We start from the raw sequence: 25,971 nt of genomic DNA, 5'->3' as shown, positions 1-25,971 counted from the left end.
TGTGTGTGGTCGCCTAGCTGCCATCAAGACTGATTGCACGGCATTTGGCACCTGGGAAAGCCATCAGGCTCCTCAAAATGTCAGAATTCATGTAACAACAGAGAACAGCCTTTGGCCATGCTGTTTGAAGACAAGCTCATGGCAGAAAATGATAGCAGTAGACAAGGTCAATCAAAAATGAGTCAAACTGAAGCATCCGAGAGCGCATGCGCCTTCAACCAGCTGAAAAAATGCATTCGAATGGCTGGGTGCGTTAAGGCAGCAGCAACGAAGGGAATCAGCTCGCCTCCATCCTGCATGAGAAAGATCCTTGATTGTGCTGGACATGGGGGACACGCCAAGGAGCGCGGTGGAGGCTCACCAGCTCATGCCAAATCAGTTCTGAGAAATTGATTAGCCCAAGTGCCCACGGCTATTTAATCCGGAACGAACGTCTGCAAGTGACTGATAGCAGAGTGGAGGCAGGGACATTAAGAGACGGAGGCAGGGTGTTTTTGTATTGATTCAAAAAGCCCTTTCGAGCGCGGCTGCTGTTCTTTCCCTCCGCAATCAGCGGAGCCAGTATTCAATCCCAGTGTTTAGGACAGCGATGCTGTGCACAGTGATACCAGCTGATCACACAGACCTGGGGCCAAGCCTCGGAAAGCATCAACATGGGCCTTGCCTCCAGGGATAGTGAAACTAGTGCAATCCGCGACACTCAAAATACAGACTGGCACTGGTGATTGGTCAAGAATAGTACCACATGGTTACACGACTTTCATAAAAGACTGAAACCTTCAGCACCTTAACACGGGCAGATCACTTGTTGGCGACCTGATTAGCAGCTTTCCGAAAAGCGTCGGCTGCAGTTGCAGTGAAGATGTTTTTCTGTTCTTTTTTTTGTTTGTTTTTGTATCAACGTATGTTCTGAGACTGAGGGCCTCATTACGGCCCTGGCGGTACGGAGTGAACGGCGCCGTAAAAGGTGCTGGCGCGTTTCACTCCGTACCGCCGCATTACGAGTTCCCCTCGCGGGACACGGTAAGCACGTCTTGGAAAACCAGGCATCCTTACCGGGTCCTGAGAGGGGAAGAGGGAGCAAACAACGGGCCATCTCGTAATGGCCCGTTGTTTGCTCCCTCTCCCATTCAGCCCTATAGGGACTGGGTCCGGGTCCTTGAAGGGAGGAATTACCGGGCCTTCCGAACTCGGAATGGCCCGGTAAGTCCTCATTCCGAGGACACGGACCCTGACGCGATTTCAGCGGCAGCCATGCCGCCAATAACGGCATGGTTACCACCGAACTCGTAATGAGGGCCTAAATATTCACTTTCTAGTGTGCATTTCAAATGTAAATGAAGGTCTGTGTAAGTGGTATGCAGTACTAGTGCCCTGATGCTCTGCAGGTGCCAATCAGGATGTGGCAGAACCCAATGATTAAGGATCTATGAAGTTTGCTTAAAATTAATTGGTTGAATCACATTTTGCCGCATTTCATGAACTGATTTATTTTACTACACAATGCGGTGGGCAACTCCCCGGTCTGCTCAACTACCCCATCACTTCCCCAGCCCACGGTCTACATTGTTTTAGGTAAAAAGAGGCAAATGAAAAGTGGCAAAATGTGATTTGACCACTTTGAAAATCGGAAATAGGGAATACCAGAATCAATGCTTAAATCCAGCATTTTAGGCTTCTTAAATAAGGTCATAAGAGTGGAAGGGTAGTCTACCCTGGCTGTGCTTGGTGGATTTGGGCTGTCACTGCACAGCACCCTTCCCCCACTTACCCACGTTTTCTTCTTTTCAAAAACTGGTTTCAAGCAGCTACCCTACCGATGCACCCTGTCAGCCATGGAAATGGAAAATGGCCTCCCTGTTTTTAGCACCGTAAAATGTATGTTTATTGAGATCATGGTGCTTCAATTAGAAGCATGTCCTAAGTAGCAACTAGCAAACAGTAATCAGGGCAGCCCAGCGGGCCGGTTCGCACAAAATAGTAAAGCTCCTTCAGCATTGGATACGAATCGAGATGATTGTTATAGATTGTCATCTGCAAATGGTGTAGAAGTCCGGGCTTTTTTGATTTTGATTTAAACATAAAAGGATGCAGGCAATTATCTCTCAGAGAGGATGGTCTGCTGGCCACACCCCCGTTCTCCACAAAATTCCATATCAAAAGCATAGTATCTACCTATGCCCAGCTGCATCAGAATCCTGATCTGCAGCCCCATGACTCCTGTGGCACAGAGTCAGTTGGAGGGAACAGGTGCCCTCTTCACAGCTGATGTCACTACAGCACAGGGGCTGCATTTAAGATATGCCCCTTTGTCCCAAAACCCCATCATTGTGAGTTTATTGTACTGGTGGCACATGAAACTTTAAATATATGCAATATATGAGTTAATGTTTGGTGGATGGCATGCTCATAATTATTTCAAACACATCCGATTGATATCACCCATGTGTCAGTCCTCTGAGGCAGCTCAGCTGTGAAAAGTTATGTGTATTACCCACAGCCAGGCTGCTCCTGCTGCTGCCAGTAAGACTGTAGCCTTGGGTGTTGCCTCTCTTTGTTCCTTTGTGAGCACAGGTAATAGCCTCCCCAGAAAGGTAGCCACTCCTCAGGAAACTGCCCTGAGAACAGGAATCAAAGGGCACACCCAGTAACAAAAGGGGTACCCTCAAACCAGGGTGATACATACCAAAGGGTATTTGTTTTGATTGTGAAGGGAAGAGGGTGGGGATGGTTTAGACAAAGGGAGCACTTTCCAGCTGGAGGAAGGTTCCACCAACTTGTTTCTCTCTGCCTCTATCTTTCCTTCCTGTCCCCTCCACTTCCTGTAGCACAAAGCACTTTGGGTGTGATATCAGAAGGAAAAGTGCACTTATTTTAAGAACAGGGATGGGACCCTTAAAGCAGGCTTGGTGTTATTCAATCACCTTTGGAGCTTTACCTTTAAAGGACGTGGTCTCCCAACCCTTCTCAGATTCACTTTGGAACAAACACCTGAGAAATAATCCATTGGACGTGAAGACTGAGTGTCCAAGGCAGAGGTGAGCTCTGTTTGCTACTCACTCCTAGATCACATTTGAAGTGACTCTTGCTGCTGGAACACGTCCTGCATCTCTGCCAGCACCAATACTGCACAGGATCTCAGTGCAGTGAAGGGCTCCTGACTGCATGGCCTGCCTCCTTTGTTGGGAGAGTGAGAAGAAGGATTGTACTACTCCCTGAGACACCCGAGGGGGAGTTGCAGCAGCCTGAGAGCAGGATTCCTGGTTTACATCACATTGAACTGGTCAAAATGCCTTTGAACCAGGTTCACTGCATATCAAACACCAGGATATACTGGTTCTGGCTTAGGCACTCAATTCAACCCTCAAACCACTGTGCTTACAATCTTGAACCACCTTGAAGTCTTATATTGTCCTTGCAGAGCCTGCCACCTTCCCGTCTCGAATCGACTGCTTAGCATCAAACTCGACTTTAACTGCTGCAGTGTCACACATCAACTCAAACCAGATGTTAATTAACAAATCGACCAGGCTCAACCTCAAACTGCTGCCTCACTGAACTGCACACCGGAGATACAGGATCAATGCTTAGAACCATCACTGACCTTCATCTTGACTGCCACATATCAGCGCTGCCCAGCGGTTACCACATGTCAATTAGCCTCAAACTCAAAAAGATTCTGGCAGGAGCTCCAACCAACATCACTGAACGTCGCTTTGGAGCTGCTCTAACATAATGCATCAGATTCAACTCAATGCCTGCTTACTGCTTGGGCCAACATGATCCACTGTAACTGAACTGAGCTTGATCTGCTTGCACCACTGTTCGAAGCCTGGCTCAACACAGTTTTACTGCTAAGAAGGTACTATTGACTCATAACTGCACCTTTGGTCTATTTTGGGCGCTAGAGACTGGTTAGGTCACTTGTATACCTTTTTACCTAAAGACATATCCTTTATAAAAAAAACGTTGTGGCTGAGAAATCCCCTTTGACCCCTGTATTCTTGCCTAGAGTGCTTTATAATCTCTCTCTCGTATCTTCTCTGTTCTGTTTTTGTACAGTTTTTCATTTACATTTTCTTGCAGATGGTGTGCGTAATTAAAGTATATATACTTGTATAGAACCTTGATTGGACATTCTGTATATTTTCGACTGTTGTACTTTACTGTTTGGGTTGCTACTGAGTCACATTCACACCCCTCTTGAGAGTATAGTCTTCCCTTGGCCCACGCTACCACCAAAGGCAAAGGAGGTATATCTCTTAACCTGCCTGTTGTACCTTTATGATTGGGATCAGTGTTGGTTTGCAAAAGTGTGAGGGCTTAGTACGTGATTTTACTCCTACTCATTCTTGTACTCCTGCAGAGCAGAAGTCATGTTGTCACACTGATGAAGTGGAAATTGTGGTGCATTAACGAGGGAATGTATAGGACATATAGTCATCAGCTAAAACGAGGAGTGTTTACATGAAGAGGTGAGCTGATTTACAGGGATGGGTGTGTTTACATGGAGAGGTGAACTGATTTACAGGGATGGGTGTGTTTACATGGAGAGGTGAGCTGATTTACTGGGATGGATGTTCATATGATTTTGTTTTTGATGTGCAACTAAGTTGTATTTTATATTTGCAAACTGATATGTAACTAAGCTGCAAGTTGTTTTATGCAATGCGCCCTGATACCCTTGTGCCTGGTGCGCAATACAAGTAATAAAACAAACAAACAATGGGGGTGGCTAATAATACTTAATAGTGTAGGCACCCCTTAAAGGTATAGGAGATGGAGCTAGAGGGAACATTTGAAAGTGTGGATGTTGGTGGCGTTTTTAACTGCAGTGGGTACAGAGATCCAGTAGTGGGCAGTGGGGAAGGAGAATGAGCAGGAGTGAGATACATCGAATGCCTGTCATTTTCGACAGTATGGCTGGGGTCATCCCATACCCTCATTAAAGGCCCTCTGGTAACATAGGCTTCTTGACATGTGCTGCAGGTCATTACTGCCAGATACAGCCTGCCTTAGCTGGTATTACGTTCTAAATAGTATACATTTTCAGATTCTAGTCACTAACATCATTAAATGCAAGCATTCTTTTCATCAAGTTAATTCATATCAAATTTCCAAGATTACAGCAGATTTCACAAAAGAAATATAAACATAAAAATATATTCATGCAAGCTCTAATAAAAATAAATAAAAAAATGTGCCATTAACAATTATTAATTCTTTATTGTCCACCCTACAATAAAAGAGAGTATCATATTAAAGAGGTTTCTGATTACACATCGACATCCCTGAAAACAGAATAGCACCTGGACAGGTGATCTTCCCTTGCTCATTGAGAGGCGTGTAACTTTTTCTAAAAACACTGCATGCATGGCTTTTGCTTCCAAGAATGGACAGTCTGCAACCTGACTGTTTGCTGATTGGATCCGTAGCAAGTCTGGACGTCTGAGGGATGACTCTGTTTTTGTAATTGACTGTGGACACCTGCTGATGTTACATCTGGTAAGAGTGGAGCTGCTTTAGCCTTAATGGCAAACGACATATCTGACCTAATTTTGTGGTCACATTAGGAGTCCAACTCTAGTGCTCGGCAAAGCCATGGACTATATGATCAAGCAGGTAATCATGAATTGTAGAAAGAACCACATTGACACCTACACAGTAGCTCCACCTTCGGTCATCTGAGGACACTGCTTTTGTGGACAGCTGTTGGAAATCTGGTGGTCCACCCAATCACTACTATCACGAGGTGGGCAGAATCCGTTATTTTGTTCTGGTGTCCTGGGGAATCCAAGCCTCAATAATCTATGGCACTTCTATCTCCACAATGTCATATAAACAGAGGTATAAGTACTTGCTCAGTGCACCACTTCTATCCCAACTTCAATCACTGCGACTTCAACTTTTCCTACCCATCCCTGCACATGACTGCACCTGGCATGCTGGATCCTGTCTAGGGCCAGCTTAGTGCGGCAGAGACCTTTTAAGATCGGCCGGGCCTTAGTAGCGCTTTATACATTTTAAATATGAATATAAATATATTTGCTCTCTGGCATTTTCTCCAACTTTCTACTGCTACTGTAAAGTTTATCGGGCCCTTAGAATGAAGATGTCACTCTAGACCAAAGTCCTTATTCACCTGAGGACATGTAAGAATGTTTTTCATCCTAGCTTCGGTAACTTTGTTCATTTTCTTCTCCAATGTGCAAATCCCGCTTTTTAGCATTAGCTACATGCCAATGCTAAACTAGCAGGAGCTCATCACTATTTTACATCTACTTTTTTTCTGCAGGTTCAATCATGCATCCCCTTTTGCAATGACCGTGTTGCTTCTTGAAGATCCAAGCTCCTATCATGGGTTAAATACCAGGGATGTGCCACACTACACAAATGCAGATGTAAGGGCACCTTAGAGTCCCTTGTGTTCATCCTGTGCTATGGAATAGTTGATCAGAGTGTTGTAGAAGCTCCGGCGGAGACTGGTAAGACTCTATCCATTCTCATACTCATCCTCTGGCAGTGAATTGCTCACAGCAATATATAGACATGCAATGTGTCTGTGGAACTCAAATACATCTTGGTGACATTATTTGTAGGTTTATATTTCAATTGGTTCAGCTTTTGCACCCTAAAGGGCAGTTCCGTGGTGCTAGTGTCCTGGGAGCTGAGGGTGGTCGCGCAGGCTAAAGATGGAAGGCAGCAGAGAGGAGAACGCTTTTTAGTTGATGGCAGAAATCAGAATCGAGTGAGACAGAATGGATACATTGAGGAAGGAGTTCCAAAGATTGAAGCCAGACCTGAGAATGCATGCCGACCATACCCCCCCACGTCCCTCCCGTGAGCTCATTAAAACCTCAGATCAGAAAGGAGAGCAAGACTACAAGAGCAAAGACGCCCCACTCCGCTGATGGGAGTTTATCTAGCAAAAAGAAAATGAGGGCACTTTTTTAATGATAATGAACAATACAAAGGGTTTTAAAATTGACACTTGATTTACTAATGATCCATTAACGTGTGTAGAGAGGGGAGGTGCGGATTGTGAGGCGAAAACCAAAAATCAGACGTGCCACAGAGTTTTGTAGACTCTGGATGCACCTTTGATCGTAGAAAGGAAAGCCGAGACCAACACGGGTAGAATAGTCATTTCTTACTAGAAGTGAGCCAAAGCTACTGAAATGTGGGCAGACAACGAGAGAAAAGAAAACATCCTAGGAAGAGGCATTCATGATAGTAGCAGCAGTAGGCGACTGCTGAATCAGACAAGGACAGTCTCTGATTAATGAGAGGTCTGGCTGTGGCAGATGGCTGATTCTTGACTTCAAAAGCTCTTAGTTGCCCACTTTTATTGAACCATCTTAAAACCACATGTATGGTACAATCCCAGGCAATGATATATTTTCTTTGCTACTAGGCAATATAAATTAATCTAATCTGTACACTGATTTCTCTACAAATAAGATACAGTTCGATTTACGTATGTATTAGAAAACACACAGATTTTACTTGACTTGTGCATGGAAAAATGTCTATGAAATAGAATGTATATAAAAAAATAACGTAGTGCATAGGATTGTAGAAAGAAATCTTTTTAAAACGACAATTAGGTGGCACATGTCCTGAATGCGCTGCACATTAAAGAGGTGAAGAACAATGGACACAGAATTATTTGCTGATATTCTGCTGCCAGAAGGCTCTCTGCCACCAGCCTGTAATCTTCCTAATGGCCCTCCAGCAACCCACCAACCTCTGACCTGCCTGACCCATAATTTTCAGAAAACAAAGGCCCCACCATTTACATCGTACAGTGCCATCCTCCTCCACGCCTACCATGCCACCATGGAAACCCGAAAAGGCCTTGTGCGCTTTCCTTGCTACCTTGATGGCCATCTTTGTTTGGGTAGACTTTCATTGTATGAAGTCACGCTCCCATAATTGACAGTTCATGAAAGGACGTTTCTGTAAAATGCTCCAGCATTAGCAAGAGATCATGGTGATAATGGCCAGCCCTCAGGCTACTGGGATGGTAGCGGCCTGCTGCCTATGGTAAGGCCTCCATTCGGTAACACCCTTGCCTGATGGTCACTATCACCCTTGCATTGCAGGGAGATGCTAAGGGGTTTCATATGGCGAATGGTTGCGCTCGTGCACTGAACAAAGTTGCCAACAATGAGCCATGCCATATTTCTATGGCCTAATCATGTTCCAATCTGTTAGAGCGTATGCAGGGATTATATATTCTATATGTGGCCATAGCTATGAATTGTGCTCACATCAACGTTTTAATATAGTTCAGGCATTCTATGAATTTTTACTCCTAACTGAAACATTATTTGTAATTGTTCTATTTATTTATGTTTGCGGTTGTTCTAAATAAGACTGTGTTAGACATAAAGGCGATGACTCTGCCACTTCTAATTGCATCACAAAATATATAAATAATGATATAACATGACGCAAGCATACGATATTGTTGTTTTTACTGACTGAATTTAGTATATTATCATTGCAGAATGCACCCCAAAATACATTTACATTATTTTTAGACTGCATACGAAAGTGTTTTTGTCTCTAAACTTCCCTTAGTAAAGCATCTCACTCTGTGCTATGATCCACCCACACAGTGCAGTGAACGTTCTCATGTTTAATCTCTATTTTTACCTGTGCCTGCCCATTTGGGCTTTTATTAATGGTGGACTGTTTTCCCATGTTGCAGTGCCTGGGGAAGGCTTACTGAATAAGTTCCTGAGCCCGCATTGAACAGTTTCTAAATAAGGCGGATCTTCATAAAGTGGCCTTGGAGAAAAAAAAAAGTGGGAAAGAGATACTGCAAATATTCCAGTCCACAGAGCAAAATTGAAGTTAAAAGTTGTAACATGTAATAATCAAATCTATCATGAATGTCAGCTATGCAGGTTCCACCACTAAACCTGCATTGAAGGAAAATGGGACTCATTATGAGTTTGCCGGTACCGTAACAACGGTACCGGTAAGCTTGCTGGTACCGTTGTTACTGTACCGGCAAACTACAAAGCCTGCTCGCAGATGCCTTTCCACGCACCAAGTCTGATCTGGCAGGCGGACCAGCACCCGCGAACAAACTATCTCGGATGCACCGGCACCATTCACCAATGGGACTCAAACGGGAATAGGGAGTAATTTTTTCCAGCGCCCGGAAATAATCAATTACCGGGTCTGGCGGGGCCATAATGCCCCAGTAATTGCCGATTTCCGGGCAGCGGAAAAAATATCGCCACACTGCTATGGTATTCTTTAGAGTCTTTTGAGGGAAAACAATCACTGGGAAGTTACAGGAAAACGCATTCCACGAATCACAGTGTGACCAATTCAAGTACGCAAGAACGCTATTTCTCTGAGGATGGGCACTTGTGGAGAGGATGACCTATCCTACAACCAACCAGGAGGGGAGAGTACACTTGAAAAAGAGAGGCACAAGGAAGAGCGGCAGTACATTGGAAGGTCTATATTGGAACGCGTTTAACAACTGTAGCTTCACAAGTGATCACCTGAATGATGCGGACTAGACCACAGGAGATTCATTTTTTCAAGACTTTGCCCCGCGGATAGAAAGCTGAAGAGGACAAATTACTTCAGTATTCAAAAAAGGGTAGGAATAAACCGCTTAAATGCATAGTCCTGCCAGAGGATGCAAATAATTAGAAGTGTGTGATCTTTTTCAAAAGCCATATATTTTATAGTTCAAAAGTAAATCTGATATTTAGAATTGTGTCCGTTAAAACTTTTGGTATATCTTTGAGGATATTTGTGCAAGAGTGTTATTGTGAAACTGTCTGAAATAAGTATTTAACGATGATGACATTGAGTGGAAAACCAGGATGCATCTGACACACGGACGCCCGATCTACTGAGACATGAAGAACAGAGCAACACGTTGCAAATACCACGCACTGTCCAACCCAGGCAGAAGAGGCAATGGCTTCCATGGGCATACCTTCCTATGAGGAGCTTCGGAAGTGCAAACCTTTCCAGCCAATGCCAGAACAAGCACTCTATACATGAAGGGAACTTTCTTCTTAAAAATATCTGTTTATTGGGAGAGGAATGTCAATGAACTAGGCATACGTTGCAGAGTGAACATTAGTGAGCTTCTTTTATGTTATCATATATATATGGTGCACTAATTGAACAATCAACACTCCCTTTGGTGTCTGTTTAGAAAAGCGTGGACATCTGATGCCATGTACACCTCCTGAAACACCCTCTCCTGCTGGTTCCATGTAATAATGTCCCCGCCAAAATGTCTCCTGACAACAAAGTTGTTTTTTTTATGAGACATTATCACATTGAACATGCGGGGGTATCCCCGCGAACCCCCCACATTTTGTTTTTGTCTTTACAAGGGGAGCAGGGGACATCCCTGCAACCCATCCCCATACATAATGTCACCATATATAATGTCACCAATGGCTTTTCCCGGCGACATTATATATGGGGACATTATGCATGGGGACATGATTACCGGATACCCCTCTGCTGTCTTTAGCAGGAGTCCAAGGACTTCACTGAGGTAGATGTGTCACTGGATTGGTAGACATATGGGATCTGACATGTTGTCTGCTGGTTTCCTTATAAAAACCAAGCCATCTCTCAAATGTGTTTCCAAAATATAAATCTCAATTGTTTTAAAGAATATTCTTCACAATTATGCTTTCTTGAGTTTTGCATCTTCTGAGGTCAGGTTGCGGATAGCAATGAAAATAATAGTGCTCCTCACTCCAGAGATATCATTTTGGGACTATGCCACCAGTCACATTCTAGATGCAATATCTGTGAATTGCACCTTGGAATCCTTTTTGCAAAATCCAAAAAGGGCGTTGCAAACACCAGAACTGTGTACATTATTTCCTTATTAAGTCAAAAATAAAATAAGCACCCTTTTCACTCTAAGAAATCACACAGGTTTAAAGTTAACTGCAGAATTAACTGCAAAGTTCGGGAACAACATGAATGGCTGACTGCTGCTCTTCTTAATGCTCAATCCAGCTTTGGAAGAAACAAATAGCTGTGCTTCTATCCAGCACTCTGTGCACACTCCCCAATTAGCCCATGTATCCAAGACAGATCATACAGACATCTGGTGACAGCCAGTGTTCTACACAGTGTATTGGGTTCTTCAAACTCCAAAACACGAATGGCCACTTCAATGACCATCTTCCATTTTAAGGCACCTAGTGGGACCCAAAGTGGCCATCCTAAGTGAGCAATCCCCCTGGCTACCTTGGTATCAGGTAATGCAATATTTTTCTATGGGGATATTTTTGCAGGGATATTAACACATGGAACCATCTTGGTATATATGGTTGTGGGGTAAGGCCATAGGGGATATTATCAGTGGGGATCATTTATGGGGTTATTGGGACCGGGAGTTGTGTTGGTGTCCCCCACGCCATTGAAATAATTATGGGGATTGCGGGGGTGTCGCCCGCAGGTTCCATGCCTTAATATCACTGCAAAAATATGGCTACATTTTTGTATGCCGGTTTTTCTGTGGGGCTATTAACACAAGGAACCGCAATCTTGAGTGTCAGGAATGTAATGCATTTTCAATATATCATAAAGGTGTACAAAAAGGGGTGTGGATGCTGCCTGCGCATTGCGCTAAGAGGGCTATGCTTTGATTTAGTCATTTTCTACTAAGTGAATGTCATTTTTGAAGAATTTAAAATAGCCAGTACCACCAATTATGATGGGGACCCGTGTTGATTGGAGAACACAAAAATGATATAATTGGAAATGGCTGGTCAATTAGCAAAATGGAACGCTCTGCACTTTTTCCTGATTGCTCAGGCAAAGTCTGATTACGTTGTGTAATCCCACTCTTCCTGCACTTTAATCCCATTATACCATGGTGGAAGGAAAGCACTACGCTCTGAAGACAACCATGCTCTATATTGAAGCACAGAATATGCATCAACAAGTCAGGAATGAGAATGTCCTTCTTGGTGCATTGAGTGATAGACTGGAAAATCTGTGCTCTGTGTATATTAGCGCTCTTGACTCTCTGTGGCTATATTCATCCTGGGCACCGTCCAGAAGGTCTCCTCCATAATTATAGATGAGTGCATTGGTTGTACAGAGCCCTAAGGATTCTCCCTTAACTCAGTTGTTGTGAATAGGTTAGGATTTTCGTTTTTTTTTTTATTGTGTATTGATTTATTATAAACCTTATACATCTTAATTACAACATAACGGACCATACATAAAAAATGTGTTGAATCATATAAAGTAACACATACAGGTCATCACAATAACAATTAAAAATCATCACACAAACACATATCACAATTACAATTCACTATTAACCCAAAACAATTCAAAACTGTTTATAAGATGACATTGACTTTATTTAAAAAATGTAAAGCTCTGATTAATAAGGAAGTTGGCCAACCCTGCAGAATATATCGTCAAAAACATTACTCATTTACACAAAACAAATAAAAAATTCCTTCCTTATTTCCTGTAGTTCTAGACACGAAATCATTAGGTGTCTCGGGGTGTCAGCATATTCCCCACAAACATGACATATTGCACTTTCCCTTTGGCCTCAAATAAGTAAGACCTCCCCAGAAGGTATCACATTAAATCGAACTCTCATACAATGTTCTGTGCAGCCACTATCAGCAGTTTGCTTCAGACAATTCATCAGTGTCCCCCTTCTTTTTGATGCCAGACGTATTTATTTAAAGGACGTGAACCTACTTCTTTTATCACATGTCCATATCCAATCTTCATTCATACGTTTATTTTTAACATAGTCCAGATTTGTCAACAGATTCTTTAGAGTCACCTCATATTTTTCCAGGATACATAAGGAGTTATCTTTAAAGGTGCAGGACAGGCCCCCCTGTACGTTCTGAAGTTGTCCTCCCATCAGCGCATATAAGATATTTGAATTGCTTACAAGTAGTTTTTGATAAAACAACAAAATCTTTAATTGCACCCGAGCTACCAAAGACTTTCGGCCCAATTCAAAGCCTTCATGGTTATTTGCACACAATTTACAAGTGACAATGCCCTCCTCCACATGAAGCCCTCCAACTTACCCAAGTTCAATTTCTCATAAATGTTAGTTATTTCGAGACCAGATAAGAAAGCAGGAATATTTTCTATAATGTGTCTTTGTTCCATACCAAATTATTTCTCCCTGTACACCTATCCTTTCACAATATGCAGCAATTTTCAATTTGCCATTAGAATTACTAGAACTAGTTGTTGATTTTCCTATTTATTTCTACATACAATTTATTGGTATTGATTTTTGTTTGTAACTGATAACATAAGCTTGGTGTGTGTAATAGCAGACGGTATGACATTATTAAAATGTTTAAATTTAAAGTTGGAAGGTTTAGTCAACTCGTTTTAATCAAGTCGACTAAATATATCTATTAATAGGGTAGGGGTGGCAGGGGTTTGAGGAATGTAATAAGATATGGAGAAAAAAAGTTGACAATAGGTGGAATTAAAAGACTCAACAAAACTTGCCAACCCAGGCCTCTCTATCGCTGACACCTATACCAGTGCTTCCTCCAGCAAAACCCTCACTGACATCCTCCTTGTCGTTCCCTTTAAAACCTATGGACTCTTCATATGGTCTCTGTGCTTTCTCCTTTCTCCTTCTCTCCCATTAATGGTGGCACACTGGGGGAGGCCCTGCAGGCCTCCTTCCACTCCTCTAAGGTCATCATTAATGTTTACCTGAATGGTACCGTCTTGGTCCAAGGCCCTTAGGCCAACATTCTCCTCTTTGATAGACACTTCCCGTGCCTCAGCAATTTCCTTTCTTCTCCTGCTGTCCCTTATATTCCCTCGACGGCTCCCTTGCCTCGGCCTGCTGTCTCCTCCTTGACTACCATGCCCTCTCCTACTTTCTCTTCTGCCCCCCCTCCACTGGCTTCTTCTACACCTCCACAGGGCGTACCTCTGACTTGTAGCTCTCCCTGGAAGTCATTCAAGGACAGCAACCTTCTCCATATTGCCAATCTAAACTCTCGCTCAACTGTCAACACTCATCTGCCGCCTCCTTGAAGAACTTGACCTTGATGTCCTCGGTCTCACCGAGTCATGATTCATGGCCAGCTTTGTCACAAGCTTTGACACTCTCTTCCCTACAAGAGCCTCACCTCGCCCAGGTCCAATCGTTCCAGAGGGGGTGTTGGCCTGATCTTGCCTAAGTGGATTCCTGCCTCTGTCATTCCTACACAGGCCTACTCCTCTTTCGAATGCCTCGTCTGCGGGCTCTCTCTCTCTCTCTCCTAGACATTCCCATCTGTGGCTACCATCTTTCAGCCACCTGGTCAGATCTCCTCCTTCCTCTCTGAGTGGGCGGTCCTCTCCTCTTCCCTCCTGGTATCGACTACTCAACTCCACCTTCTTGGAGACTTTAAAATCCACCTGGATGCTTCCTGTCCTTCCTCCGGACCCTTTCGTGACCTCTGCAACTCTCTCACTCTCTATACTCCCCCCCAGGGCACACTCTGGATGTTCTGATCTCTACAGACCTTCCCCTTTCTATCCCTCTGACCACTCCTCTCTCCTGGAGTGATCACTTTCTCCTTTCCTCCCTGCTCACTCTCTCCACCCCTCAGGCCAAGCCTTCTCCAGCACTGCTACCTACCTTCTCGGTTATCCGACCCATGAAGCGTGTGTCAGTTGAGACTTCTGCCGCCACTTTCTCACCCCCCCACCCTCCTTTGCCTGACTCACACCCTGCCACAGCCCTTTCTGTGCTCCACTCTGCTATATCCAATACTCTTGATATTCTTGCCCCTATCATGAGGATCCACTTGAAGCCCAAAGCCAAGTGCAACTCCTGGTACGACTCAGACCCTGTCACCCTTAAATGCAAGTGCAGAGTGACTGAGGGGAAATGACGTGCTTCCTGTACATCCTCTGACAAACTGGCCTGCCATCAGCTCCAAAGGCAATACCGGCTCTCTGTCCTCACCAAGAAGAGAGCCCACATCCAAGCCCACATCTCTGCGGCATCCAACAACTTGGGCAAACTCTTTAAAATCTTCAAGGAGCTGGCCAATCCTGCTGCAATCTCTACCTCTCCTGTCCCCTCCCAGGCATTCTGCACGGCCCTTGCTTCTCATTTCATCTCTAAAACTCAGGCCATCATGTCCTCTGTCTCTTCCTCTCCTCCTCCTCCCTCTACACCCCGCTCTTCATCTGGCCCTTATGTGGCCACCCCTCCTTTCCCCGGTTCTCCACAGATGAGGTTTCTAGACAAGTCTGATCTATGAAAGTCTCATCAAAACACGTTTTCCCCTGTTCCTCTAAAACCATCAAGGACTGCATAGACACCCTTGCTCCTGCTTTGGCTGACTTTTGCAACCACTCCTTCGCCACCAGAGTCTTCCCTTTCCCCCTGAAGCACTCCGTTGTGCACTCTCTTCTTAAGAAACCCTCAGCCGACCCCTCCTGCTGTAACGCTCACCTGGTATCTACGGGGACATCACTCAGCCTGTTCTGACCTCTTACGACCTCAAACACTTCCCTGGAGGCTATTCGACTGGAGACTGGGCCTGAAACACAGGATTGGTAGAGTTTAACTCCCTATTGTCTCTGTGTGCTTGAACCCCTTCTTCCCCGGGGTCCAACCCTTCCCTTTGATCCACAGCTCACCTTGTTTTCTTGGATAGTGTGCTCTCCGTCCTGCTTTCAGCGCAGGGGAGCATTGATTGATGCGGGCTCATTGCTGCCTAGTTACTTCACTGGCAAGAGTCCGACAGGTAAGTATAATGAGTCTTTTGAACAGTTCTCTAACTTCGTTCCTTTCCTTCCTTAGATGATGGCCGGCGTCCTGGGATGGTGGCCTGCTGCTGAGATGAGTAGCACTGAAGGTGAGTGAGAGCGCAATGCGCGATGCACCCCTTTCATATTTGCATTGAACTGAGTTCTTTTTCTGTGTCTTTTAGGTGCTGCGACGTTTTCAGCGTGGATGCCGGTTATGAAGTACAAATGCGGTGGGTAAGCGCGGTATGCGGCGCCTCTAGAAGTTTCCACGCTAACCTGGAGTGTCTTTTCCCTCTTGCAGATGGATGAGAAGTTCCGGACACAGAGTTCCCCCAGAGTGGCTGGGATTCAGGTAAGCGTTTGAAGCTCGTACAGTATTTAAAAATAAGCGAAGATTTGCAGAATACTTACTAATGCCTTTTTTCCTTTCTTTTCCCTTTTCCTTAGGAAGCGGCGTGCTGGGATGGGAATGACACCGCCGAAGATGCCAGCAGAACAGAAGGAGCGATGAATGATGGGCAGAAGTGCCGCAAGGTAAGGCTGTTCCTAACGTGTTCTTGTTCTTGCAGGAGCTGAGCGCAGAAGAAAGATGCAGGCCTACTGGAGACCGATCTGAACACGGTGAGTGTCACGCTGCAGGTGCAGAAAACGCAAAGCATGTTTCTCAGCCTGGGTGTGGCCTAAATAGTCTCTGGGTATCCCAGGTGTCTCTGGGCTGAACCACACCCAAAAGACTAGACTGCACATGCATTTCTGGGAACCAAAATATTTGGGGGCATCCATCTTGTCCCCATCAATGCACTACAAATCCAATCCCCAATGTTATCCTATGGGAGTGAGTGAGTCTGGTACCACAAGCGCCAAGTCTGACTCCAAGTGGGTCTTTGGAGGGATGGAGAGGCCCTTGAGGGCCATGTAGGTGATTGTGGCCTGTCTCCAGCCTGACATCTTGGAGGGCTGGGGACATGAGGGGCAGGAATCATGACACCTGCCCTGCTAACTACTGCCCAATGTCCATCACTCCTCTCCTGGGCAAACTCAGCTTAATCTTCACACTGAATCTGTTTGTTGTCTCCATAACCATCAGTCTGGCTTCAGAGCTGCCAGAACCAAGGAAACTGCTCTCCTAAACATCCGTGAAGACGTGCTCTCAAACCTTGACTACAATACCCCCTGTCTACTCATCTTACTTGATCTCTCTTCTGCCTTTGACATGGTCAACCATGCCATCCTGCTCAATCGTCTCCGTGACAACCTGGGTATCACTGAACAGGCCTTGGCTTGGCTTAGCTCTTTCCTCTATGATCAACCCTCCCTGGTCCAACTTGGGTCCTTCCTCTCCTCTATCTCTATCTCTACATGTGGTGTTCCCCAGGGGTCTAACCTCTTTCCCTGGCTGTTCAAGCAATACCTGTCACTTCTTGTCCACCGCATTGCTGCTCTGTGCCCCAACTTTCAGTGCTATACGGACAACACTCAGCTCATTTTCAGGCTCCCTTCCGCCACCTCTTCTCCTTCTTTCATCTCTGTCTCTCCACTATCCAGGAGTGGTGTTCCGCCAATGGTCTCTGCCTTAATGCCAGTAAGTCTGAGATTCTCCTCATCGGCACAACTGCTCCCTCCTTTCCGATCGCTCTCTGGCTGGCCTCCCTTGGCCCTCTTCCTTCTCCACCTGTGAAGCTAAAAACCTCGGGGTCATCTTCGACTCCACACTCTTCTTCTCTCCTCACATCTCTGCTGTCTCTAAGAAGTCACACTATCAGCTGCACCTCCTCAGAGGTATTCTTCCTTTCCTCTCCTTCCCCCAGAAACTCACTGTCTCCAGAGCTCTGGTTCTCTCTAGGCTGAACTACTACAACAGCCTCTTTATATATCTGCCTGCTTCTATTCTCCGCCCTCTGCAACTCATCCAGAACATGACTGCGAGACTTGTCCTTTGCCTCAAGCCCAGGGATCGTATCTCTCCAGGACTGAAATCTCTGCACTTGCTCCCAGTGGCTGCAAGGATTAAGTTCAAAACCCTCTGCATTGTCCACAAGGCCTTCTGGGGTCTGGGGCCTCATTACCTTCAACTCTCTCTTCCTAAATATCTTCCCTTCTAAGCTCTTCGCTCATCCGCCTCCAACTCCCTCAGGGTCAGTCACTTCTCCAAGCAACAAGTTGGTGGTAGATCTCTTTCTTTGGGTGGGGCCCCCATCTGGAACAGCCTCCTTGGCTCCCTTGAAACTTGAGGAGCACCATCTCCGGTTCCGGAAGCACCTCAAGACCTTCCTCTTTGCTTTTGCTTTATCTCCTCCTCTCCTCTGCTGAACTCCTGACTAAAACTGCACTGGTCACCTGGCTACCCTACCCTCAGATCTCCGGCCAAGGTCCCCTCCCCCACCAGCTACACACTTAGACTTCGTCCCGGGCAACCCCTGCACTTGGGGGCTGTTTCGGTATCCTTACAGTCCCCACCAGCTCTTGACACCGGATGTCTGAACTTACCTCTGCACTTGCCACCAGCTGGCCACACTTTTACTTATTCTTTTTATTTATTTATTACTGCTGATCCTATGTACTGCACTGCCCCCTACCTCTTCCTCCCTGCACTTTCCCTTTCCCCCTCCCCTGCACTTGCATGCTCACAATGTCACCTGGCCTAGTAAGATCATTGTCTCAGTCCTCCCTCTGTTCCCTTGCCTCATCGCGCCTTGAAACACTTGTGTATAGGCGCCTTATAAATGCCATATCATATCATACCTTTAAAATTAAAAACATCTTAATCAGGCAGATCCATGGCAGACACAAACGGATCCCAGAGAACCTCTGAAGGGAGCATCTGTATTTGCTAAACTGTGTGTAACAAATGGCAATTGATCAAACAAGTCTGACTATCGTGTTTTTTAACTTTAGAGATTTACACATTTTATAAATAAAATAAGATGATAAACAAAAGAGGAGTATGTCCGAAGGCAAGATCATGGGTTTGCTGAATATGAAGGTGTAAGAATTCACATCTCAACGATGTAATGTAATCAATTCAATTCAAGCTTTATTCTACACGTGCCATTAAAGCAGTGTGTACAGCAAACATAAAAACAATAACTCTGGTCAAAACAGAAAGTCACAATATAAACATTTTCCATCACAATATAAAATTAATTCCATGAGCTCAATAGAAGGTCATTTTTTTAAATATGCAAGTTATAGCAATTGTGATAAAATATATACCCCAGACAACAGAAGCGGTGCGCAAAAATGAAGTAGGTACAGCATTAGGCCAGTTAGCGCTGCACAGCCAGGCTCTGTAGATGTAGTTAGCCATGGCTAAAGAAATCTGGAAGTCTGTAGCTGATCTGCACAGGTTTAACACATCAGTAACACAGCTATTGCCAAAGCATTTCATTAAGGGGATCAAGGAAGCAACATCCACATCTTTAAAGAAAGAGCAGAAAACAAATGTAATCCAGAAGGTTCTACCCAGGATACGGAAATCCAACATTATACACAAAGCATTTCAGAGAGTGTAGACTTATCAGGAGAACAGCACACTGTATGCAGACATATTGAGTTTAGCAATGAGTATAATTACTGTGAAAATATAAAGTTTCCCATGGTGCACTATGGATGAAGTCTCCCTGAGGCATTTGTTGGTTTTCCATCAGAACATCCTATCATGTTGCTGGAGCATAGAGAGAGCAGAGGTATTGAGATGGGAAGGATATTAGGTAGAATGGTAGAAATGACCCCCACATAGTTGTACAATTGTACATGTTTGGCCCCACTTTTGTAAGAAGGGAGATGAGTATAAATGTGCATTGCAAGTAACATGAGCCCAAAGTCTTCTCTTGATGCTAATTGTGGGAAAAGGGGCTGAACTTGCATGGATAGTTCCTTCCTTTTCCTTGTATTTTGGCTCAGTGAGCATATTCTTTTTTTGGCGTGTAACCTCAAATTGTTACATTTTCTGGAAAAAGGTGGATGCGCTAGACCAAGTGCTGAAGGAACAGCAGTTGCTCTATAACTGGGAAGTGTAAGGATGTGAGACTAATTATTACATTTTACTATAATCACCCAAATGCAACTTTCCCAGTATTTATGAGTAACAGCATAAAGCATCTCTATCACATGGTTGTCTATAAAATTACTCACCAAAAACTAATAAAACTGCACAAAACCTTCTCGAAATACAATATAGACTCAAAATATTAGCTATGTATTGAGGAATTATATGGGGTTTTAAGAATTTCCACATGACTCCAGTAGTCCTAAAACTCACTATTGTGCTCCTTTCTAATGACAACTTGAACATTGTATGTGCTGGTAGTGGGCACTTTCAATAACCGCAAACGTCATTCACTGTACATTTTGAACAGCTTTTCGGATCAGCAAAGCAGGACAGATACATCTAAACACTTTTAAGTCACTGACTGTGCACCATTCTCACACTTCTTTCTGGTGTGTAATATGAGAAGGTGCTGCAACATGGAGAGACCTAAAACTTCATGAGGATTATAATCGGATCTATGTGATCATTTTGGTTAAAAAAACCTGCAAATCCCAAAATACCGATTTTTTTTATTTTAATTTACCCCATTTCACTGCATACATATACGGGGGAGACCCCCCCACAGCCCCCTTCCCCAACATTTATTATCAGCTTTACGCATCCACCCACATACATATACAAGCATTGAAATGGGTCATCCAAAATTGGGTATTTTCTGATTCGCAGTGACAGTCTGTGATATTTTCTATGATACCTTATTATCTGATACAGCATTAAGCATTGCTGATGCCAAAGGTTTATCAATTAATTCATCTGAATACCACAACTGAAAAAGTCGTATTTCTCTTTTGGAAGAGGAACAGTTTTGTTTCTCTTGACCAAATTGGCAGTGAGATAAAAAAAAAGTGAATCTGGGTATTTTTATGGTAAACGTGTTGCACTGAGCAAGCTTATGCATCTCTGCTTTATAGTCTCCTTTTTGCTTTCATAAGACTTTCTTATCTTTCATGTGTTCTCAACTATTGGCACTTGTTGCCATCTCCTAGTTAACCTCCTGCCAGAAGGCCGGGCAGTACAGAGGTATGCCATGTGATATTGAATTGTGCCTGTTTGTTTATTGTTAAGCATTTTACCCATTCAACCAAACAGTTCAAAACGCATCTCAGACCGAACAAAACTCCTATCCCACTGACCTGGTCAAGTGCACCTTTAGAACAAATAAATGAATAATTAGCATTAAAAGGCATGTTGTGCATAAACTCACAATCCATGTCCTTAGGGCTTGTCTTCAAATCCTAGCCCTTTGCTCTCTAGTTTGATGTCCGTCTTTAGGGGCCACGTACATGCCAAAGCACTCTAAGGTGAGTTATCCATTTCTTCATTGTAACAGAAAGTTCTTCTGGTATTTCTATGTGGGGTCTCTATTTGGGGTTTGTGGATTGCTTTGGCTAATTTCACCGCATTTGAGGATTTCGGTCAGAGGAACTCTCTGATCATGCCTTCTCTAGTGGCCCTGTGTCTGGAATCAGACCTTACTCAACTGCATGTACTCATATTGACTGAAAAGGTAAAGCTCTTAGCATGTCACCAGTGTACTAGCTGCTCCTCCTTTGCTAAGAATGCCACTCCAGTCTTGGCTGGCACCTCTATGCCTAGCCAGCAAATGGTCAGTGAATGGGCTAGCCCCAATCTCTTTGCCTGCTTGGAATATTGCCAATTTCCAACGATTATTGATCAATAAGGAAAAGGCTCTCATCAAATGTATGTAGGCATTGTCGAAAATTGGACTGACACCGTCTTATATCTAAAAAGACCCAATCATCATGTCAGTTAACTTAGCTTGGGGCTATCAGGGGTGATTTTAGGTTTCTACCATCATTTCACTTAAGTGGAGTTTTTTTGTTAAGTCGTGTGTAGGCATATTTCCTGTCTGGAAGGTACAGGAGCTTAGTTCGACTTCACTTTTGCTCACGTTGTATGTGGCTTTGTTACATGCCAAGAACTTATTATTCAGAGCGACGTTCATTAACAGTATCAACGCATTGATTTGTAGTGATACGCTATCATACGATAAGTCACTTCGGCACCCTGATTTTAGAAAGAAACACACATAACGCAATTCCAATTGAGGGGGGATGCTAAGCGGTACTTGAACCCTTTAGTGGAAGAACGATAACATTGCAAATTAATTTACAGGAGCATGCAATTCATTGAATGCAATTAAATGAAAAGTTTGGAGAGGAGTGGCAAAGGTTATAGTTGAGATGATAGCACGTGTTGCATCCTTGGTTAGTGGAGTTTGGTCACATGTGAGTAGATGCATAGAGTATGTAAAAATACTGATAACTTTGGACACCACTGCCTATAAAATGCATTCACACCCCACCCTCCCGAGCTTGCACTAGGGGTTAGGGGCTTTCAAGTTCAAATTCACATTTGGAGAAAAGGCAGATTTAGCCAAACACGACAACTGCAGTTCTAAAATATGTTCATGGTACTGTTCTTAAAACTGTAATATCATTATCTAAATATCACTTTCTAAATGGAGTGTATCTGGAAATCCAGAAATATGTTGAGCATTTTAGAACTGAATGAAGGCATTTGGAACATGTTCCTGCCCTGCGGGTTTCACGGAAACTTCTGGAGATTGGGACATGTTGGCTAGTGTATAGAATGTTGCATTTGGCATATGGGGTTCTATGTAGTATGAACCCAGCAAGGAAGCAATGGATCATTGTTCATGTTGTTAAGTTTAACATATGAGGTAAGGAGGGAAGGGTTCTAATATGCGATGGCGGATGCTACGCCTCTGGGTGTGGTTTGTGATGCAAAAACGCAAGGAACCTATGTGGCCCCGGGAAATGACCGAATCCGAATGAGTGAAAGTAAACACCTATGGAATTCCTCATACTGGAAGGCCTCAGTTCATTGTGAGAAAATATCCAATAGATGTCTCCGAGTCCTTTGCAGACAAGGTACACATAATGCAGCCCTGGCTTCGCAACATGAGCCGTCTTGCCAAAGGCTGCACTTATGACCTGGATGCCTGCTAAGGTCGGACTGCGAGCAGTCTAATGAGCTGTAGAGGAGTCTTTCCCGCCGGGGAAATGGGCCCACATGAATGTTTAACGTGGAACGCCAATGAGAGGCCCGTCATTGGAATTCATGCTGCGTCGTAAAGATGGCGCACTGGGGGCGCCCCTTCCTACTGAGCACCCGGGAGCATATCACTGCCTTGCATCACAATGTAATCTCTGATAAATGAGTTACTTACAACATGCAAAGATTGCTGACCATGTGTCTGCATTTTTTGTACTTCAAATAGAAAACTAAAATGAAGCTGTTTATTACTAGATATATGCATCGAGAACTTAGTTATAAAAAGCACGTACATGATTGTTATTATTTTCCATTTGGAAGCACATATCTGGCAATACGTCATCATTCTAGGCCAATGATTCGTATAGAGAATGCTGCTTTTCACAATCTGTCTGTAGTGCTTTCTGCATCTCCTGGTCGCCTCTCAGCGGTTTCATTCCTCTTGCCCTTGTGTTGACGATAAGCCTCTATGTAACGTCCTGTGAGGCTGTTTCACGCGGGCTTGCGTGGGATGCAGATACCTCAGTGCATTGTTGCATGTTTACTCACAGTTGCTGTTCCACTGTTCCACTCTGGCTCCCCGTCACATGACCATTTCCTGTGTCTCTTCGTTATCGCCACCCCCTTTTCTCATGATTCCTTCCTCATCCTCCCCTCCCTTTCACTCTCCAGCTGAGGATCTATACCTTTAGACCCTTCCTTTCTACACCTCTTTTTTAAGTCTCTCTCTCTCTCTCTCTCTCTCACACATTCTTTTGTATCTGCCCCTTTGTATGCATATCACTTCCACGTGATGTAACGCAATGTTACATAATGTTACAGAACACTTGTCCTCCCTAAGATTTCTTGGTGCTGTAGAGAGCACGTACACATAACAGTGTCCGAGCTGCAATGCTGCATGTCTCCAGATTCGGGAGGTGTAAGGGAAACGAAACTAGAAAAGGTAGGTATTTAGACTCAGTATGATATGATATGATAAGTCATTTATAACACGCCTGTACGTCAGTATGTCTGAAAGCCAGATGTTCATAGGTTGCATCCAAGCCAATGGATTACGAGTTCTATTCAAATCTGCACTTACCTTCTCCAATTCTCCGACTCAGGACCTATTTTCCATTTGCATAGTTGTAAACTGGCAGCCACATGTGCCCTGGGTCAACTGTGGCCATCGGGACAGTTAGCAATATTGTTTCCAGTCTAGTCTCTCTCCTTCCCAGAATTCTCTTGAATTCGGATGCTTCCAAACAGAAACTGAAACATTACATATCCTTGTGAACCCTATGTGAAATTTGATATGGGATTAATCAATGAAGGTGTAGATTATCATAGAAAGTTTCAATGAATAATAAGTACCATTGCATTTGCCATAGTGCAGGATGCTTCAACCTTCTGTGAGACGTGTAATCCTATTCATGTCTGTGGTAGATGAAGCAGAATGGGGAATTAAAATAAGGGTTAGATAGTGTTGCTTTATCCATAGCCTTCCACCCTGGGATGCACAGTTACTCTTCTCTCTTGCCAGGAGCAGGAGCTGAGCCACAATAGGGCAGAGCGGGATAATCGTGCTCCTGTCCTGCTGCTGTCTGCCTGAGATGGATAGCATTAGAGAACAGCATGCCTGAAACCCCACACCCAGCATCACATCCATGCTAGGGAAACGGTGGGGTCGGAGATCCAGCTGGGCAGGAAAATAGCATAGACATTGCTCTTCTGTCTCACTCTTTTCACATGCATGGGAAAGGCACACAGCTCGATCATACAAGCATTGCAGGCCATTTCAGATATGCAAGCATTTGGACATGGTTTGCTGTGCCTATAGACCAGCAGGCCTCATGTGCTATTGGCTCTTCTGCAGCCCCACTTGGATGACAGCATATCTCGTATTTATTCTATCAGTGTGCAGGTTTGGGAGGAGATATTTTGAGTGATTAAGTTGGTGACCATAGTTTTAATTATGACCACACTTTATGACCCTGTATAAATACTTCTCTGCATATATTACAATTAAATGAAATACAAAGAACAGAAGCCGAGGGGAGTCATGCACTCCCTTGAGTAATGCAGTTGTTGAATTAATAAAAGTCCATGTTCTACCTGCAGTATTCACGTGCATCCCAAATATGATACATACCTGTCCAGGTAATGTATGTGCTCGGAGGCGTTTATTGGCCCTCAGATACTGCCATCCACTTGTTTCGGCTGAAGCTGACTGGAGCATGTCAGGTCATTATCTCTGGGGACTTCTTCAGGGCAATGTCAGTCAGCTACGTGAACGGGCTGTGCACCAGCCCTGGCGGCCTTTCATCAAGCGCCTACATTCCTGGGAGGAGGGGATGTGCAGTAGTCATTAAGGTATTGGGGGGTATCTCAGGCATCTTGGAGTTGAATTATTAACCCCACATTTGACAACATTCTGTAGTTTGGGGACAATTCCATTACTTTTCTACACCCAAGGCCCCTTATCTGCTACAATTGGGAGCACATGAAAATGGAATAAATACCAGTATGTAATTTGAAGAAATACATAAACTACAATTAATATAATCAGTTCTCTTTCACGTTAGAACCAGAGTGGTTGTGTGTGCTCTGTCATGGTGCATATTCGATGCATGTTTGCAGGCCATGTTAGTTATGGTCATTTCATATTACACAACCTGCTGGCATCATACAAAACATGCAACCCATGTGCTTTACATGCAGAGTTGGAGCTGTACTACACTCTTTGCTGTTAGCAAACTCACTGTAGATCCTTGTCTCTACATGCATGTGCCAAGTGTGATATGGAATACATTAAAATGAAGCACTCTAAAACATTAGCAGTTATGTTGCGCTTGAGTGTTCAGTGATTACAACTCTCAAAGGGAGATGGGTGTTTTATAGTACACAATAATTCATAAGATAAAAAGTAGCAATAATAACAACATTCAAAACAGTTTAATTGTGTAAAATAAATCTGCTTGTATACTTAGGCAACAGCATTTTGCTTTGCGATTCATGCAGTGACAATTTCCAAGTGGTATTGCTACATTCCTTCCCTTATTATTGTCAAGATTGTGTTGTTCTTCCTTTATGTTACACTGTGATACAAGGGCTTTTCCCCA

At 44.0% G+C, this 25,971-nt stretch overlaps 1 protein-coding gene across 17 annotated transcripts in view; it reads right to left on the bottom strand.

The window, feature by feature from the left end:
- MYT1L (myelin transcription factor 1 like) overlaps nucleotides 1-25,971 on the bottom strand; it is a 1,655,431-nt gene that overhangs the window by 1,410,861 nt on the left and 218,599 nt on the right. Inside the window, exon 2 of one of the 17 annotated variants that reach the window (XM_069606038.1) lies at nucleotides 25,002-25,190. The exons of the other annotated variants lie outside the window; for them this stretch is intronic. The gene's annotated coding sequence lies outside the window, so the exon portion shown is untranslated. The remainder of the gene's footprint in view (nucleotides 1-25,001; nucleotides 25,191-25,971) is intronic. 17 annotated transcript variants of the gene reach the window in all.

The sequence above is a fragment of the Ambystoma mexicanum genome, chromosome 4p (genome assembly GCF_040938575.1).
Source record: "Ambystoma mexicanum isolate Mex_15411 chromosome 4p, UKY_AmexF1_1, whole genome shotgun sequence".
Classification (NCBI taxonomy): Eukaryota; Metazoa; Chordata; class Amphibia; order Caudata; family Ambystomatidae; genus Ambystoma; species Ambystoma mexicanum.
This window is presented reverse-complemented; position numbering and strand designations above follow the sequence as displayed.